This window comes from Lemur catta, chromosome 3 (genome assembly GCF_020740605.2).
Source record: "Lemur catta isolate mLemCat1 chromosome 3, mLemCat1.pri, whole genome shotgun sequence".
Taxonomy (NCBI): Eukaryota; Metazoa; Chordata; class Mammalia; order Primates; family Lemuridae; genus Lemur; species Lemur catta.
Genome location: NC_059130.1, coordinates 121,897 through 139,674, shown reverse-complemented (window position 1 = coordinate 139,674; position 17,778 = coordinate 121,897). Strand labels below are relative to the sequence as shown.

At 39.1% G+C, this 17,778-nt stretch overlaps 1 long non-coding RNA gene across 2 annotated transcripts in view; it reads left to right on the top strand.

The window, feature by feature from the left end:
- The first annotated feature begins 1,838 nt into the window (after positions 1–1,838).
- The window catches only part of LOC123634912, a 51,577-nt gene continuing 35,637 nt past the window's right edge, over positions 1,839–17,778 (top strand). For both annotated transcript variants that reach the window (XR_006734004.1, XR_006734003.1), the window contains exons 1-3: positions 1,839–1,975; positions 13,872–13,948; positions 16,108–16,184. This is a non-coding gene — a long non-coding RNA (uncharacterized LOC123634912). The remainder of the gene's footprint in view (positions 1,976–13,871; positions 13,949–16,107; positions 16,185–17,778) is intronic.

The following is a 17,778-nucleotide window of genomic DNA, read 5'->3' as shown; positions in this document are numbered from 1 at the left end:
TCTTTTGCCCATTCTCGGATGAGGGTGTTCATTTTGTTCTTGCTTATTTGTTTGAGTTCTTTGTAGATTCTGGGTATGAGTCTTTTGTCAGATGTATAGTTTATGAGTGTTTCTCCCATCGTGTAGGTTGTCTATTCAGGGTGTTGGTTATTTCCTTTGCTGTGTACAAATTTTCTAATTTAATTAAGTCCCATTTATTTATTTTTGTTTTTGCTATTTGTCTTTGGGGTCTTAGTCATAAATTCTTTGACTTGGCTGAAGTCTCAAAAGTTTTTCCTCCTTTTTTCTAGAATTTTTATGGTTTCATGCTTTTCATTTAAGTCTTTAATCCATCTTGAATTGAGTTTTGTATGTAGTGAGAGAGGGATCCTGTTTCCTTCTTCTGCGTATGGATATCTAATTTTCCGAGCACTGTGTATTAAATAGGGCTTCTTTTCCTCAGTGTGTTTTCTGCTTTGTCAAAAATCAGTTGGTGCTAGGTAGATGGTTTTATGTCTGGGTTCTCTATTTTGTTCCCTTGGATCAGTCTCAGTTTTTTACACCAGTACCATGGTGTTTGGGTTCCTGTAGCCTTGTAGTATAATTTGATGTCACGTAATGTCATACCTCCAGATTTGTTGTTCAGTATAATGTTGCATGCAGAGGTGAAAGTGAGCATCTTTGCTTTGTCCCTGATCTTAGCGGTAAAAGCTCTCAGTCCCCACTATTGAGATAATGTTCACTGTGTGTTTTCCATAAATGCTTTTTATCATACTAATAAAATTGCATTCTATACCTAGCTTGTTTGGTTTTTAGATAAAAAAATGGTGTTGTACTTTGTTTAAAGCTCCTTCTGTAAGAATGGATATGATGATGTGATATTTTTCCTTCATTATGCTAATATGGTGTAGTACATAGGAGATAGTAGAAAAAAACTTTGTGATACAATATCTCAATACCAAAAAATGAAGTCTATTTAAAAAATCCAGGGCCAGGCATGGTGGCTCGTGCCTGTAATCCTAGCACTGTGAGAGGCCGAGGTGGGTAGATCGCTTGAGGTCAGGAGTTTGAGAGCAGCCTGAGCAAGAGCGAGACCCCGTCTCTACTAAAAATAGAAAGAAATTATCTGGCCAACTAAAATATATGTATAGAAAAAGTTAGCCGGGCATGGTGGCGCATGACTGTAGTCCCAGCTACTCAGGAGGCTGAGGCAGGAGGATCGCTTAAGCCCAGGAGTTTGAGGTCGCTGTGAGCTAGGCTGACGCCACAGCACTCACTCTAGCCTGGGCAACAAAGCGACACAGTGTTTCAAAAAAAAAAAAAAAGGCAGCTGAATGTGCTTGGCCTGAAGCCAGTGAATGACAAAACGATTCTGACTGATACATTGAAAAAAACAGTGGTCAGAGGGTTTCTGGACCTTGAGGTCTCACCTGCCACCGACAGACACCTCGCCCCCCGCCAGCCCGGCACCCCGCTTCCTTGTCAGGGCGCGGCCGCGGCCCACACCGCGCGCAGACGCCGTCCCTCCGCGGCCGGGCGGGCGCCACCCGCAGCCGCCTGCAGGCCGGGCGGGGAAGAGGCTCCCGCGCGCTCCCGCCCAGGCTCGGTCGCCATCTTCCGCGCGCTCTTTCCCGCGCAGGCTCCACCCCCTGCTGCCCGCGGGCGGCTCGCCTCGGAAGCGGCTGGGCATCGCGGGGGTGGGGGAGCCGCCGCCGCCCATCCCGAGGCGGGGGCGGGTCTGGGGCGGGGCCTGGCCGGGGCGGGGCCGTCATGGCGGCCGCGGCGGTTGCGTCACGAAGCCCCGCCTTCCCGCCAGTCTCCGAACGTGCGTGGCCTCTGGCTGCGCCTGCGCAGGAGTCTGGGCGGGGCGGAGGGAGCCGGGAAGCGGAAGCGGCGAGCGCGCCTGGAGCTCAGCTGCGGGCATGGGGGCGGCAGGAGCCGCAGAGCCCTCCCGAGAACGGGGCTGCCGGAGCGGGCGGCCGAGACAAAGGCGACGGTGAGTGCAGCGCCGGCCCCGCGCCTCGCCCGCTTGGGCCCTTGCGCGGCGGCCTGAAGCCCCGAACCCCGGTCCCCGAGGGCTCCGCGGTGAGGGGGCCCGGCCCTGCCAGCCGCGCGCTGCGGGCTGCGGGCTGCGCCTGCGGCTCCGTTTCCAGGTTTGGGCGAGGTCTCTTCCCTGAGGACCGCCCTTTGGGTTTCGTCCGTTCTCTCTGAGGAAGGGACGCGAGCGCAGCTCGGAATTCAGGCAGGCGGGCACCGAGGCGGCCGAGCGCCCGCCGCGGGGACGCGGGAATGCGGACCCCTCCCCCACTTGGCGGGTCTGGCGGTCGCGAGGGTGGTGCGAGGGGGCGGGTGGGGACGCCCGGGGTCTCCAGGTGCGGGTTGGCGGGGCGGGGACCCGGGCTCCGGAGCCCCGACTGTCGCCCAAGGCGCCCGGCGCGTCCCGCCCTCGGGTCCCGCCGCGGAGCTCGCTGGGCTCGGAGCGAAAGTCCCACCGCCTCGTCGGAGGAGCGCGGGTGACTCCCGCAGGTGGTTTCACCGGCTGTGGCTGCGGGTTGTGACTTTGGGTTCCGGGTGTGGTGGGTAGCGGCTCGCTCTGCCGCTTTAACAGCTGAAAAAGCGCCCCAATCCACTGACTTAAATATGTGCAAGAAACAGTGTTGAGATTCCTTATTACCTTGCAATTATTTTAAATGATGAGGCTTCGTAGAGGAATTTGGTGGTGGTGTGCAGCTTAAAAAATTTAAACGTTAAAGGGCTTGGAATACAGTAGATGCTCCTTAAAATATTTGTTGAACGAATGAATCTGGAAACATCAGGCCAAGCAGGTCTCACATGTAGTAAAATTTAGGCTTTTGCCTAAGATTAAGGAAAAAACGTTGGCAGAAAACATGTAGTTTTGTTTATGTGCTTGTTTTTGATTTTTACCCAATATATGCATACTTTGGAAAATCAGTTGTTACTCTCAGTGTTACTAACATAGAAAATAAGTTTGAAATGTGAATTTTTTATTTTGAGAAAAGTTGGTATACATTATCTATTTCTTAAAAACAGGCTTTATATCTCATTTTCTTTAAAAATAATGGAGAACATAAAGAGGCGCTGGGATTGTATTTTGAGACCCGGCTTTATTTTTCATTGTGAGTAAAGTTGTTATGTGTTTTTGAGGGACTGCTATGGTCTTGAGTTTCTTTTTCTACAAGGGAGAACTGTAAATTGAAGGAGAGAAAAAAAAACCTAATGTTGCACTAATACAATTAAACATTACCATTTACTCAACAGATATTCGTTAAGCATCTATTATGTGCTGAGATCTGTGTTGAGTGCTGTTTCTGGGGATGAACAAAACTCACAATAATCCTTTTTTAAAACGAGCATAAAGTTCTTATGATCGATGTTGCAAGTGGAAGCTGTCTTAAATGCCTAATGCCTGCTTTAAGTTGGGAAAGATGGCAGGTGAACTGCAGGAACTGTTAATTCCTAACAGTCTATTTAAAAGTTAATAAGTAACTTAAAAGGGCTAAGATCATTGGGTTACACTTTCCTATTGTCTGTTTAGTAAAATCTATCTACATTTTAAAAACAAGGGAGGAAGAGATTTAACAAACTGGTGTTTTTATTATCTCTGTCTTACAAGAAGATTTTAGGACAGCATATTTATTGAAAGGTCTTGTACTTCTGGGTCTGTGTTCTGTAAATAATCTTTGCAACAACAATATTTTCTGTGTTTAAAAATTGGATTACTTTTCCATAAGGAACGTTTTTAATTAAAGCACCATTTCAGGAATTTTATTTTGTCCTTTACTATGTACAAACACAGGATTAACTTGATAATGCTGAAATTAGAAGGATTATTAGTAATAATTTGTGGTTCCATATATGGACTTTATCTATAGTTTTACAACTGATAGAACTGCTTATTAAAAAGAAAATGAAATTTTTAGTATTGCATTTATTCTAAGGTTGCATTGCCTATTATTATTTTATTTATATATGTTTAAAAACAATATTTGGCCTCTTCAGAAGTCTGAGTTAATGCACTCTAAAGCCAATCTTGATCTTTACAAAATAATGTAGATTACTATTTTTTTTGCAGTTAGCTTTTGAATTTTGGTGGACCCTTTTGACTTGTCAATGCTTATAATAGTTGCTGGATCGTTTCTGTCAGCGTATAGCTATATATGCAGCATATAGATACTGCTATCTCCCATCTTTAAAAAACCTTGTTCACATCTTTCTTTAGTTACTACTCTCCAGAAAAGTTGACATTTGTGGTCTTCAGTACTCCCTCTCTCTCTTGGATCCACTACAGTGAGGTTTTTTTTCTCTTCCATTCTACCATAGCAGCTCTTTTTTGAGGTTACTAGTGACCTCTTTGGTGAATTCTAATGTCAGTGAATATAGCAGCAATAACAGCATTTGATGTGGTTGATAATGTTCTCTTGTTTGAAACCTTCTTCCCTTTGCTTCTGTGATATTACTGCTTATTTTCAGTTTCTTTTGCTGGTTCCTTTTCATCACTCCAACTTCTAAAAAATGAGGCAGTGTTCCAGGTATATATATTTAGACCTCTTCTGTATTTATATTTAGTCCCTTTTGATCTCATCTAGCTAGAATTATATATTTCTAACTAAAAATTTTACCTTTAGTCTGAATTTCTTTCCTAATCTCCAGACTTGTATGTTCGTCTGTGTACTCAACATTTTCAGCTAGATGTCTAATTTAACTAGACATCTAGATCCCAAATTTAACATGTCACAACTGAACAACTCGTCGCCTCCTTCTTCTCTCCCACCCCCTCCAATAATAGTTTCCTTTCCATTCTTCCTCATCTTTTAAATGTCCACTCGCTCTTGCAGTATCTCTGGCCCCAAACCTCATAGACATCTTGACTGCTTTCCTTCTGATACTCCCATGTCTAATTCAAATAATTATCATGAAAGTACATTCTTTGTGTACTTTAAATGCTGCCATAACTATAAATGGAACCACAATTTGCTGCCACCCCTGTAAGCAACCATAATCTCTTGTGTTATTTTCATAGTCACTAGTCTCCCCGCTGCTTCTGTACTTTTCTATTCTCAACCCAGCAACCAGGGTGATCCTTTTAACATGAAAGTCTGATTATTTTACTCTTGTGTTCAAACCATTCAGTGGCTTTCTATATCCTTGAGAGTAAAAGCCAGAATATTTACTGTGCCCATAAGAGCCTCTGTTGATCTATACCTCCTGCCTTTCTGGTTTTGTGTCCTACACAATCAGGTTTCTACTTGGCTTCCTCTACTCTGGCCCCCAGGCATCCTCCAGGTTTCTTGAACCTGCCAAGTGCAGGCTTGCTTTCATGCCCTCAGGGATAGAGCATTGTTTTACTCACTGCAGAGTCCCCAGGGCCATGGCTGGCTCATGATGGGCACTCACAGTTCCTGAATGAATGACTGCTTGTCTTGTTACTCCTGATTCTGGTTACAGCCTATATGCATGTTTCTGTAACAAAAGTATTTGAACTTCACTTAAAACTGTATAGTCCTGTAAGAATTAAGTACAAACAAATTTAGATACAAGAATGTAAAGTAAGTTTTAAGTCAATTTTTGTGTATGGGAAGTGAAAATACACAGTGAAATGGTAAGGAACAGAGGAGGTGGGAAAGGAATGAAGAGAGCTAAGGCAAATGAAATAAAGAAGACGAAAACCTGGTTTGGAAATAGGGTGACAACGTGTAAAAAATGTATTTTGGGCTTGCCCCATGTTTCTTTTAAGTTCCATTTCTTGAGTTCTGAGTGTTGGTGATTTTCATGGACTAGACACTTCAAGTTGGACTATATGATACCCTTCTTTTTATCAGGGATGTAGGCTCAGGTGAGATCAGAAGCCAAAACTTCATTGTTCTTCTGTGTTTTGCTCAACTCTTTTTGTTAAAGAAAAGGAGAAATTACTGAGAAAGCCTAATGGTATTCTTAGCAGTTTTTATTTTTTTTGTAGAAACCTCCAATAGAAGTGTCATAGTTTTAGGGAGAGATTTTCAGTGTACAAAAATGTATTGGTATGCCTGTCCTCTTGGTACTGTACCGCCTATTTAGTCCCCCCTTAAAAAAGGAGAGGAATATAAGTACATTTATTGTTTTGCACGGTAAACTAGCAGCTAGCTACAATAATCACAAGTTTATTGAGTAGCATTAAATGCGTATACTTATTTGTGCTCTTAAATGGGAAAAAAAAAGAAAAATGCTTGTACAGACTTAAATGCATAGTCTAAAAATGCAGTTTAACTGATATTTAGTTGGGAAATGAGAGTGCAAGGGGAATTAATGATATACAGATTTTTAGTATTTCCTTCTGCTAAGACAAGATTTTTTTCTTTTAACCTTTTTCCCTGAGCTGTAGGTCTGATTTCCTGTTGGTTGATTAAAAAAAAAAAATCTTTTAGATAAATTGTTGAAATGAGTAGCTCAGTAGTTCCTGAATGAATAAATAATTTTATGTGCAAGTATAAATTCTCCTTAAACCAGTCTCCACAGTTTCCTATTTTTGTGTAATATGCAAAAATTTGTCTTTATTGACTTGGGGGACTTTTATGCGGCCATAATGTGGACTTGGTTTTCATGGCTATAGGGACTGTGGGTGTATATGTGTGTATTTCTTTACAGTTTTTGTAATATGAACATGTAATTTAGACTGATATGCTGATATTTTACTTTAACTCCTGAGCACTAATTTGAACAAAAATCGGATTTGGTGTTATATTTTTCTTTCACTTTAAAATCAACATGACCTTTATAATTCTTAAAAAGTCTATTTACATACCAAATAAAATGATTTTGGATGATACACTAGAAGTGTTTGCCTACGGTTTTGAAATAATCCTAGCCTGAACAACATAGTGAATTTATTTTATGGACTAATTAGGTCATCTTCATTAGAATTCAACATTGATGTACTTGAATTCATATGTTAGCATTTCACGTATGAAGTAACCATCTTGGGTTAATAAGATCCTTATTTCTGAGCTGGTGTGTAGTCCTACCACTAAGTTTATTTCAGCTGTAGTCACAGTTTTGTTTTTTTTTTTTAAAGAGACATAGTTTTGCTCTGTTGCCCAGGCTGGAGTGTAGTGGTGTGATCATAACTCCTGGGATTGTTGTAGCTAGCTACTAATTTGCCATGCAGAACAATAAATGTACTTATATTCCTCTCCTTTTTTAAGGGGGGACTAAATAGGCAGTACAGTACCAAGAGGACAGGTATACTAATACATTTTTGTACACTGAAAATCCCTCCCTAAAACTATGAGACTTCTATTGGAGGTTTTTACATTGGCGATCTCCTGCCATTGCCTCTTGAGTAGCTGGGACTACAGGCGTGTACCACCGTGCCCAGCTGAGCAGAATTTTTTTTTTTTTTTTTAGAGATGGGGTCTTGCTGTGTTGCCCAGGCTGGTCTTGAATTCTTGGGCTCAGGAGATTTTCCTGCCTCTGACAACCTCTCAGACAATCTCACCCTTGCTCATTACACTCTATCCAAGTTAGTCTGTTCAATTTCTCAAACATGCCATGCTTGGTCTTGCCTTAGGACTTTTACACTAGTCCTTTCCTTTGTCTGAATGGTCTTTCCCAGATCTTGAGCCTGGCCCCTTAACTTTAAGGTCTCAGCTTAAATATCACCTAAGTCACCACTCAGTTTAAAATAGCTTCCCCATTACTGTTTTAATTTCTTCATGACATTTCTCAGTCCTTGAAATTAAGTATTTTTATATATATTTCTTATGAGAGCAGGGACCTCCTTTGTCTTGTTCCCTGCTGTCCACAATGCCCAGAATGCTACCTGGCACCAAACAGGTGTGCAGTGAAGTATTGAATTGATGAAACCGGGTACCAGTCTCAGCTGTTCTGTTATGAATGATTTTAGTGTACTAGTATTTTAAACTGTCAACAGCACATTTCTTCTGACCTGGGGAAGACAGAAACTGGATCGGTCAGACAAAAGCCTGGTTTTAGAAAAGGGTGAGACAGTCTGGGACCTGCTCTGGTCCTCAGCGTGTCCCGTGGAGCCAGTGGTGCTGGCGTCGGTGGGTGCCTGTGCCTCTCGCTCCGAGTCCGCGCCCGGTGCCTCGTCTGCAGCTTGGACTGGCCGTGGGGGGACAGTTACAACACAGGAGTGAGCAAAAGCTGCAGATCAGGGCTCTTTCTTTCAAAAGAGGTGGTGGTTCAGTATTTATCAGGAGACCACTGGGTGGGCCCATGTGAAATTGCTGGTTTTTGCTTGAATATTGGCAATTTCTTATGTTTTAACCTAGTAGAGTTAGTTGGTTTGGTTTAAAGATAATTTCTTTGTAGGAGTTAGTGAAATTACCTCAGTGCTTTACCTTCTTTCTTTTTCAAAATTATGTTCCCTTCACATCTGATGATTACTTGAGATTCATTTAATGCATAAAATCAGCTATTTATATGTTTGTATGTTATCTAACTGTATATCTAATAGTTTAGCTTATTCCAAAGCAGGCACGAAAGATCTTCAGATTCCTCTGAGAATGTTCTTGGTTTTGCTACTGAGCAGTAAATAAGCCTTTTGAAAGGTGTTCCTTTTGTAGTCAAGAAAGCAGATCCAATTCAGTTAGTGATACGGCATTATCTACCCTTTTTTTCCCCCCCAGAATGATTTACATAAATATGTCTGAGTTCAGTTCTTTGGGTTTTTTTTTTCTGGCTTTTTTCTTCTTTTGCCCATTATTACTCTTGAAGCGCTTGCTTACATTTTCTGATCATTTACTTTCGCTACTCCATGATTTCTTCTACAAATAAATGTCACTAAATCAATGAAATGATTTTGTCTTGTTTCTCAGAGTTTTTTCCTGTTATCTTTCCTGTGGTTACCTGGACATTCCAGCCCATTTCCAACCCTCCCCCCAGCTCTCCAGTAAAGAGACATGAAATTACAGGCATCATTTTCTTATCTGAGGAAGTTTATTGTTTAAAAATTGAACTTAGTTGGCTCAGAGGAATTTATTGGTATTTTTTGAGCAACATTTGCTTTATGTTAATTCTGAATAAGTGGATTTGAACTGGTGGTATTGAATTATTATAAAATATGACACCCACGTTTCCTATCCTTTAACTCAAATTGTTCTCTTATGTGCGTATGAAAAAGAAGTGTTTAATAGAGAGCATCAGAAAGTACATATAAGGTAAAGAAGAAACCTTTACGCCTACCACTGCAAGATAACCAACCGCTGGTAATATTTTGCTGAGTGTCCTTCCAGATAAATCAGTGAATGTATGCTTTTTCACAAAAGTAGGATCTTATTCTACATACTATTCTATAACATTTTGCCTTAGCAAATGTTATGATCATATAAGCATTGCTTTTTATTACTTCAGTTTGAAAGGGTCTTATTGGAAAGTGAAAATTTTGTTTGACAAGGGTAAAGCTGTCAGTAAAGTTGTGATTAAAAACAATGGTGTTTATGGAGAGCAGAATGTGGCAGTAAACTGGAGACAAGAATTACTTAAGCAGTAATTTTTTTCTTAGGAGCTGTCTCACCATTGTACAATAGCCTGATTGTTTTATACTAGCTAACAAAAACCGTTCCTGACTCTATGTAAAGTAGAATTATTTTAAATAGCCGTATGGTGAAATATGGGCCTGTAAATATTTTCATATTTTTTAGACTGCCCAAGTCCTACTGATGTCTTAATATTAAAAACTTCTAGAAGAAAAATGTGTTTTTTTTGACATCCTTCATCTATGTGTAGTATGACAGTTTTATTAGGTATTGCTACCCTTTTTATGTGTCAGAGTGAGGGAGTTTTTAGAAAAAGAAAATTTAGCATGTAAGAATTCTTATGTTAATGTTTGATTTGACTTTGTTTTATGACTGAAAATTCTTGTGGAAGAATTGCTGATATGTATTGGTGTATTGCATTCTTGGAAATTACCAGTCCCAATCTTGTCAAGTAATTGTTTAGGTCTTAAGGTAGCAATTTTTTTTTTTTTTTTTTGAGACAGAGTCTTACTCTGTTGCCTGGGCTAGAGTGCCGTGGCATCAACCTTGCTCACAGCAATCTCAGACTCCTGGGCTCAGGCAATCCTCCTGCCTCAGCCTCCTGAGTAGCTGGGACTACAGGCATGCACCACCATGCTCGGCTAATTTTTCTATATATATTTTTAGCTGTCTGTATAAGTTCTTTCTATGTTTAATAGAGACGGGGTCTTGCTCTTGCTCAGGCTGGTCTCGAACTCCTGAGTTCAAACGATCCGTGCGCCTCGGCCTCCCAGAGTGCTAGGATTACAGGCATGAGCCACCGTGCCCGGCCAGCAATTTTTTTTTTGAGACAGCTCTTACTCAGTTGCTGGGGCTGGAGTGCTGGTGGAGTCGTCATATCTCTCTGCAACCTCCTACTTCTCGGCTCAAGTGATCCTCCTGCCGCAGCCTCCCAAGTAGTTGGGACTACAGGCATGCGCCACCATGCCAGGCTAATTTTTTCTGTTTGTGGTAGAGATGGGGTCTCACTCTTGCTCAAGCTGGTCTTGAACTCCTGAGCTGAAGGGATCCTCCCCCTTCGGCCTCCCAGAGTGCTAGGCTTACAGGCGCCAGCCACTGTGTTGGGCCTAAAGTAGCAATTTTTAAAGCCAATCAAATATCCTTTAAGGGTTTTATAATTTAAATGTTTTTTCCTTTGCCACAGGAAAGGTACCTGTTACCTAGGGCAGAAGTAGGCTGTTGATGTTTTGCCTTGTTTTTAGCTATGTCATTTTCTGTGTTGTATTACTGCTTGCTCGCAAGCTCTTGTAGTCTTTTTCTGTTCAGTAGCCATTTCTCTTACCCCGCAATGCTACATCCTGGACGGTGCATGTGTTGCAGAAAGCACTTCTCACATGGTAAAGAAAAATAAAAAGCAGTGTAGTCAATGTGGATTTTTTTTACTGAGAAATGATGTATTTCTTGTTTAGAGACTGGCGGTGTAGTCACTAAAAAATGTTTTTCATCCACATTATATGTTTGTGAATGGATATGCAGGTGTCTCTGTTTGTTGGAAGGTAAAGTGAATCTTGAGATAAATTCAAGGAAAGTGTTTAGAATTACTCCATACATTTTGCTGTTTTAAAAACCACAGTGAGTTTTTAGCCTCCTCTTTTTACATTTATTTTGTTTTTGTAAACTGTTCTAAAGAAGCTTAGAAACTAGTCACACAGTAAGTGGCAGAACTCACATTTGAAGTCCTTTCTGATTTTTCAGAGTCAGTAAGCTTGGGAAGCGCTGTACAGTGGCAGAAAGAATATGGACTTTGGAGTTAGACACACCTCAGTTTGATCCCTAAATCTGGCACATATTTGCTGCATGGCAAGTTCTTACCCTTGGTGATTTTTATTTTTCTTTTCATTTAAGTGAGGGTAATAGGCTTATTAAGATTAAATGAAGTAATACACATAAAGCACTTGGATTGTAGAAGATGCCAATAAATGTTTCACTTCCTTTCTGCTACACCTTATGGTTTTAAAATATCTTGGGAGCCACTTGGACATTTCACTTGAAAGTGAATTGCAGTCAGGAAACTGGAAATAGACGTAACCCAGGTGGACTCATATTGTAGTGACCCTCTTAATTGCCCTGTCTGAGAAGCAGAGTGGTTCTTATAACTGTTCAAAATATTTGACTTCAAGTCAGGTTTTATTGTTAAAAGCTGAAATGGAACCCATTGGGATGAGTTAATTATTGCTGACCAAAATGGCAAGAAAATAACTATTTCTACATTTCCTGAGAAATTGAAGCATTTGTGCTGTATGCATAAAGATGGTGAATTTTAAAGGCTAAGAACTGACCCTTTGAAAAGAAATATATGGTGAAAATAGGAGAAGAAAGTGTTTAACCAATAATAAAATTTTTTTTATCAGATTTAAGAGATGGTGCTGATTCAGACGTGCGCACAGTGACACAGGTGCTAAATGCAGTGCTGGAGGGAGTACAAATCTGTGGAACCTGTTGCAGAAGCACTTTGGCAATGTCACAGAGCAGAACTTAGTACTTCTGAGAGTACATCCTAAGTAACCGATTTTTCTGTTTTGCGGGAATGAGGGGAGAAATAATTTTTTTACTGTAACAGCCTTACTGAGATTATTCACATAACATAAACACCTTTTTAAAGTACATAAGTCAGAGTTATATAGCCCTTGCCACTACCTAATTTTACAATACTTTCATCACCTCCCCCCCAAAAAAAAAAAAAGAAATTAGTAGTCGTTCCCCATTCTTCCCTCTCCTCAGCCCCTGGCAACCACTAACATATTTCATCTTTCTAGATTCGCCTCTTTGGACATGTGATATAAATGGAATTATATGCTGTGTGGCCAACTGGCTTTTTTTCATTTTGCATAATGTTTCAAGTGTGATCTGGACAGTGTATATCAATAGTACATCATCCTGTTTTATGGCTAAATATTATTCCATTGTAGGATATACAACATTTGACTTACGTATTCACTAATGAATAGATAGTGAGTGAGTGAACCCAAACAACTAAGATGAACAACGCTGCTATGAAAATTCATGTACAGGTTTTTTTGTGTGGATATGTTTTTTTTTTTTTTTTGAGACAGTGTCTCACTCTGTTGCCCGGCCTAGAGTGAGTGCCGTGGTGTCAGCCTACCTCACAGCAACCTCAAACTCCTGGCTCAAGCAATCCTTCTGCCTCAGCCTCCCGAATAGCTGGGACTACAGGGATGCGCCACCATTCCCGGCTAATTTTTTTCTATATAGATTTTTAGCTGTCCAAGTCATTTCTTTCTGTTTATAGTAGAGACGGGGTCTTGCTGTTCCTCAGGCTGCTCTCAAACTCCTGAGCTCAAACAATCTGCCCTCCTCAGCCTCCCAGAGTGCTAGGATTACAGGCGTGAGCCACCGCGCCCGGCCATCAAATCTCAATTTACTGAATCTTTTTTGATTTCAGACCAGGTTCCCTTCATAATATTGACTATGAGATTGCAGTCTAAGAATTTTCCATTTTTTTTTTGTCAAGCAAGAAAAAAATTATCTATAATCCTCGTATTTGTGGTTTCCAAAATCATACTGTCTAACTCAAGTAATTTGTCTCTTTTTCGTATGTGCTCTTAACATTATCACAAGCTATATAATACCTGCTGTTGATATTTGTCTGATTGAAAGGTTTTCTTGGTGTGCTATTTCCCCAGCAAAGGAATGTGTGTAAAGAGGTCTCTGAAACCACTAGCTCTATCCAGTGCTGACACTAAGGAGTTAAGATCCTGTGTACATCCAGTGTTCTCACAGCACTTCTCTGAACCAAGGACAAATGACAGACTTTTTTAATCATGATGTACAGTCAGCCCATGGGTTCTGTATTCATGGATTCAACCAACTTTCTTGTCATTATTTGCTAAACAATGCAGCATAACAATTATTTACATAGAATTTACATTGTATTAGGTAGTATAAGTAATCTAGAGATGATTTAAAGTATACAGGAAGATGTGTGTGGATTATATGCAAATGCTATGCGATTTTATATAAGGGATTTGAGCATCCTCAGATCTTGGTATCTGCAGGGAGTCCTAGAACCAGTCCCCCAGGGATACCAAGGGACAGTAATCAGCTGTAACTGATTACTCCTTTTAGATGTAATTTATTCATTTGAGCTATGAGAGACTTAATATTAACTAATCCAACCCATTTATTTTTTAAGATATGATTAAGGCCCAGAAATCTTAGCACTGTACTCCAGGCTTTTGGTCTTTAGTCTGGTCTTGCTGATATTTGCTGATAACTTTATAATAAGCTTTGTGATAGTAAAAAGAAACCATGAAATATTTAGCAATTTTTCATTTTCTCTTAAACTTCTCAATACAATAATGATCTTTTCTGTGGTATATTGTGTTTTTCTACAAGCAGAAATGAATGCCGAACGCTTACGAAGAGATAAAGGTTATTTGGTACATATTGGTGGTCTCTGTCCTTCAGTATCTGAGGTATGCCAAGATTTCTTTTTCGAACTTCATTTTTAAGTTTGTTAATTGTTCATATTATGATCATTTGTTGTGTTTGTACTTTTCACAAAGTTATTTCTCTTTTTTTATGCTGATTGAAGGTCTCATTTCCAGAAATACCAAGTTTCTGAAATTTCAATTTATGATTCTTCTACTAATTACAGGTGTGTTTCCCAAATTCAGTCAAATGTGCATTACTGTGTGCCTGCTGTTCACTAGAGGTTCTGTAGCAGACATCGGCCACAGTGGTGATAAAGTCAAAGGCCATTCCCACAGGAGTATCCCAGGCTAGTATAGGGGGACACATAGACAAATAGTTGCAGTCATTATAGACAAATAGCTGCAGTCATTAGTTTGTGCTGTTCTTAATCAGATCTTTCTTTGATTATACTTTGTAGCTTGTCATTAGAGTGCCTTAGTTAAGGAGAATGGGCTCCAGAAATAGATAACTTTGGCTCAATTCCCAGGTCTGTTTTCAACTTTATGAATAAATTTGGGCAATTTACTTAATCTTTTTGTACCTCAGCCTCCTCTTTGTCTATAAAGTGAGTTTAATAGTACTGTCATAGCATTGTTGTGAAACTATGAGTTAAGTATGGAAAGCACTAAGAGTAAAGCCTAGCACATAGTAGATGCTCAGAAAATTGTATTCTATTATTTCTAATTTTAATTGCTTTTTAGATGACACTTTTATACTTTTTAGGTAGATAGCTACATCATCTATATATAATCTCTTCCAGTATATACATTGGTACTTTCTATTTTGTGACATTCTCAGATCATTCAAATCACAGTGGTGATGGAAATACCTTTACTATCTTCTGAGAAAAAGTGATGGCTGTTCATTTCAAATATGAAAATCTTTTATCAATTAAGAGAATGCTGTTTGTAGTTGGGGTTGAAATTTGTTAAAAAATAGGTGTTTAATTTTATTTAATGGAGTCACCTAAGAGTATGTGCTTTTTAAATTTTACTCATTAATGTGGTATTAATACATTTCATTATAGTAAAGTAGTATTATAATTCTAATAGTATTACCTGATGTGAAAGATTCTTTCAATATCTTGTTGAATCCTTAAAACAAACTGTGGGGTTTTTTTTCTTAATTATTATACATACTGTGTGGAAATTTAGGAAATATAATTAAATGCAAAAATACAAGGAGGTTATAAAAAATTATCCATAGTCGCATCATTTGAAAACAACCACTTTTTAGATTTGATACGTATCCTGCCACTATCTAGGTCTGTGCTTTTATAGGAATAGCTCTTGCTCGACTGCCTCAATTATATGGCTAAAATTCTGATTAGATGTTCCAGCTCTGTTTTTGCTCTACATGTTTCCCTACAACAAGGCCATAAAGATATTCTCTGAAATATTCTGGTAAATGTTTTAAATTTTGACTTTCACATTGCAGGCCTTTGGGTCATCTGGAGGTTATGTTTGAACATAGGAATTAATTTTAATTTTTTTACTATAAATAGTCCCCAGATTGCTAGTCTCTGCAACTTTATCATACATCAGCTTTGCAAATGTTTTATGTTAAATTTTAATATAAAATTAATAAGAGATAATTCATGAGAAATGCTTACTATCTTTTATTTCTCATCTTTAATTTGGTTTTTATTTAGTTATCCTAAATAAACATTCTTCCTGATTTCAAGCTAAGTATATCAACCATTTTTTTTTTTTGGGAGACAGAGTCTCACTCTGTTGCCCGGGCTAGAGTGCCCTGGAATCAGTCTAACTCACAGCAACCTCAAACTCCTGGGCTTAAGCAATCCTACTGCCTCAGCCTTCTGAGTAGCTGGGATTACAGGCGTGTGCCACCATGCCTGGCTAATTTTTTCTACATATATTTTTAGTTGGGCAGATAATTTCTTTCTATTTTTAGTAGAAACAGGTCTCGCTCTTGCTCAGGCTGGTCTCGAACTCCTGACCTTGAACGATCCACCCGCCTTGGCCTCCCAGAGTGCTAGGATTACAGGCGTGAGCCACCCTGCCCGGCTTAGTATATCATCCTTTATAAGAGCATTTATTATTGTGAAAACTATATTTGAGCCAGTGGTTACAAAATTAAGTTTGAGGTAATTTAAAGTCATTAATGAAAAATCTTTTGGTTTTCTGCTTTTGTATTTTAGATATGCATCTCTTGCTTTCCAAAAAAAAAAAAAAACAGTGATGTAAAGATGGCTGTGAAAGGAATGATGCCAAAAAGGTGGGGGACTGGTGCTTTACAGTCTTTTTTTTATTCTTTATTCTTGAATAGTGCTACTCTATAAGTGACCAATTATTATACTTTCATCACTTTTTATAGCTAACGTTATCTCATAATTGTTGAAACCATAAAATGCAGTCATTTTATTTTTTTATGCCCTCATCTTTACCTCACTGAAGTTTTAAACACGATGTGGAAAATGATGGAAGTTTGCTTTGTTCACTCTTTCCACTTCTCAGCAAAATGCCTGGGATCCCGTAGGCATCCACAGACCTTTCTTTTCAATGTACATGTAGTAAAATGCACATTTTGGTGTCCATGACTTTAGATGAAGGCATACGGGCAAGTAACCTCCACCATAATCAAGATACAGAACAGTTTCCTCATTCCAGAAAATTCTCTCATGCTCTGATAAATTTCCTGTTCTTAAAATTTTACCTATTTCAGAATGTCATGTAAATGAAACCATACTATGTATCCCCAGTAGTCTGGCTTCTTTTACTTAGCTTAATGCACTTGACGTTGATCCATGCTGTTGTGTGTGTAAGTATTTCATTCCTGTTCAAGTATTCCTCATTTTTATTCTTTATCAGATAGATATGTGATTTGCAAATAATTCTTCTCAGCTTGTGCCTTGTCTTTTCATCTTAACAGTGTCTTTCTTAGCAGGGGTTTTTAATTTTCATAAAGTATAAACTATCAATTTTGCTTTTGTAACTTTTTAGTGTTGTAGCTAAGAGCTCTTAGCATAATTCAAGGTCACAAAGGTTTTGAGTTAATTTTTATAAATTGTTTGAGGTTGAATTGTGGTGGTTTTGATTCTTTGTATTTGTTTCTGTTTTGCATATGGAATTGTGCCAGTGTCATTTGTTGAGAAGACTGTCTAATGTCCATTGAATTACCTTTGCACCTTGGCCAAATATCAGTTGCCCCATTTGTGTGGATCTATTTCTAGACTGTGACAGTTCCATTTAACTCTATCTATTTTTCCACCCATACTACATGGCCTTGATTACTGTAGCTTTATAGTAACTCTTGAAATCAGGTGGAATGAGTCCTCTAACTTTATTATTTTTTAAAATTGTGGCTGTTCTAGTCTGTTTTGTCTTGCTATATAAATTTTATAATTCAACTTGTCTATCTACAACAAAAATCTTACTTGGATATTTACTGGAGTTACTTTGAATTTACAGATCAGCACAAATCCCTTTTTAATAAATGGATGAAAGAAAAATATTCATTGAATAAATGAATCTAAATTTTTCCCTTAATAAGATATAGGGATCTCTTTCAACTCTGTCTGTTTTCCAATCCTTTCCTAATTCCTGGAGTTATCACATTCCTTTTCTATAGCATTACCGTTTCCATTCACAGACCTTTGTCTCTACTCTCAGTCAGGCATAGCCCTTCTTTATCCCGACAGGATTTTCACTTGACTTTGCATTCCTTTGACGTTACTATCCTTATCTGTCTTGTGTTCTTATTGCCAGACTTCTCAATGAAGTGATTTATATCCAATGTCTCAATTTCTTTGGTTGCTTCTCTCGTTTGTCCTAATAATCTGTCCTCAGTCTTTACAATTTCACTTGAACTC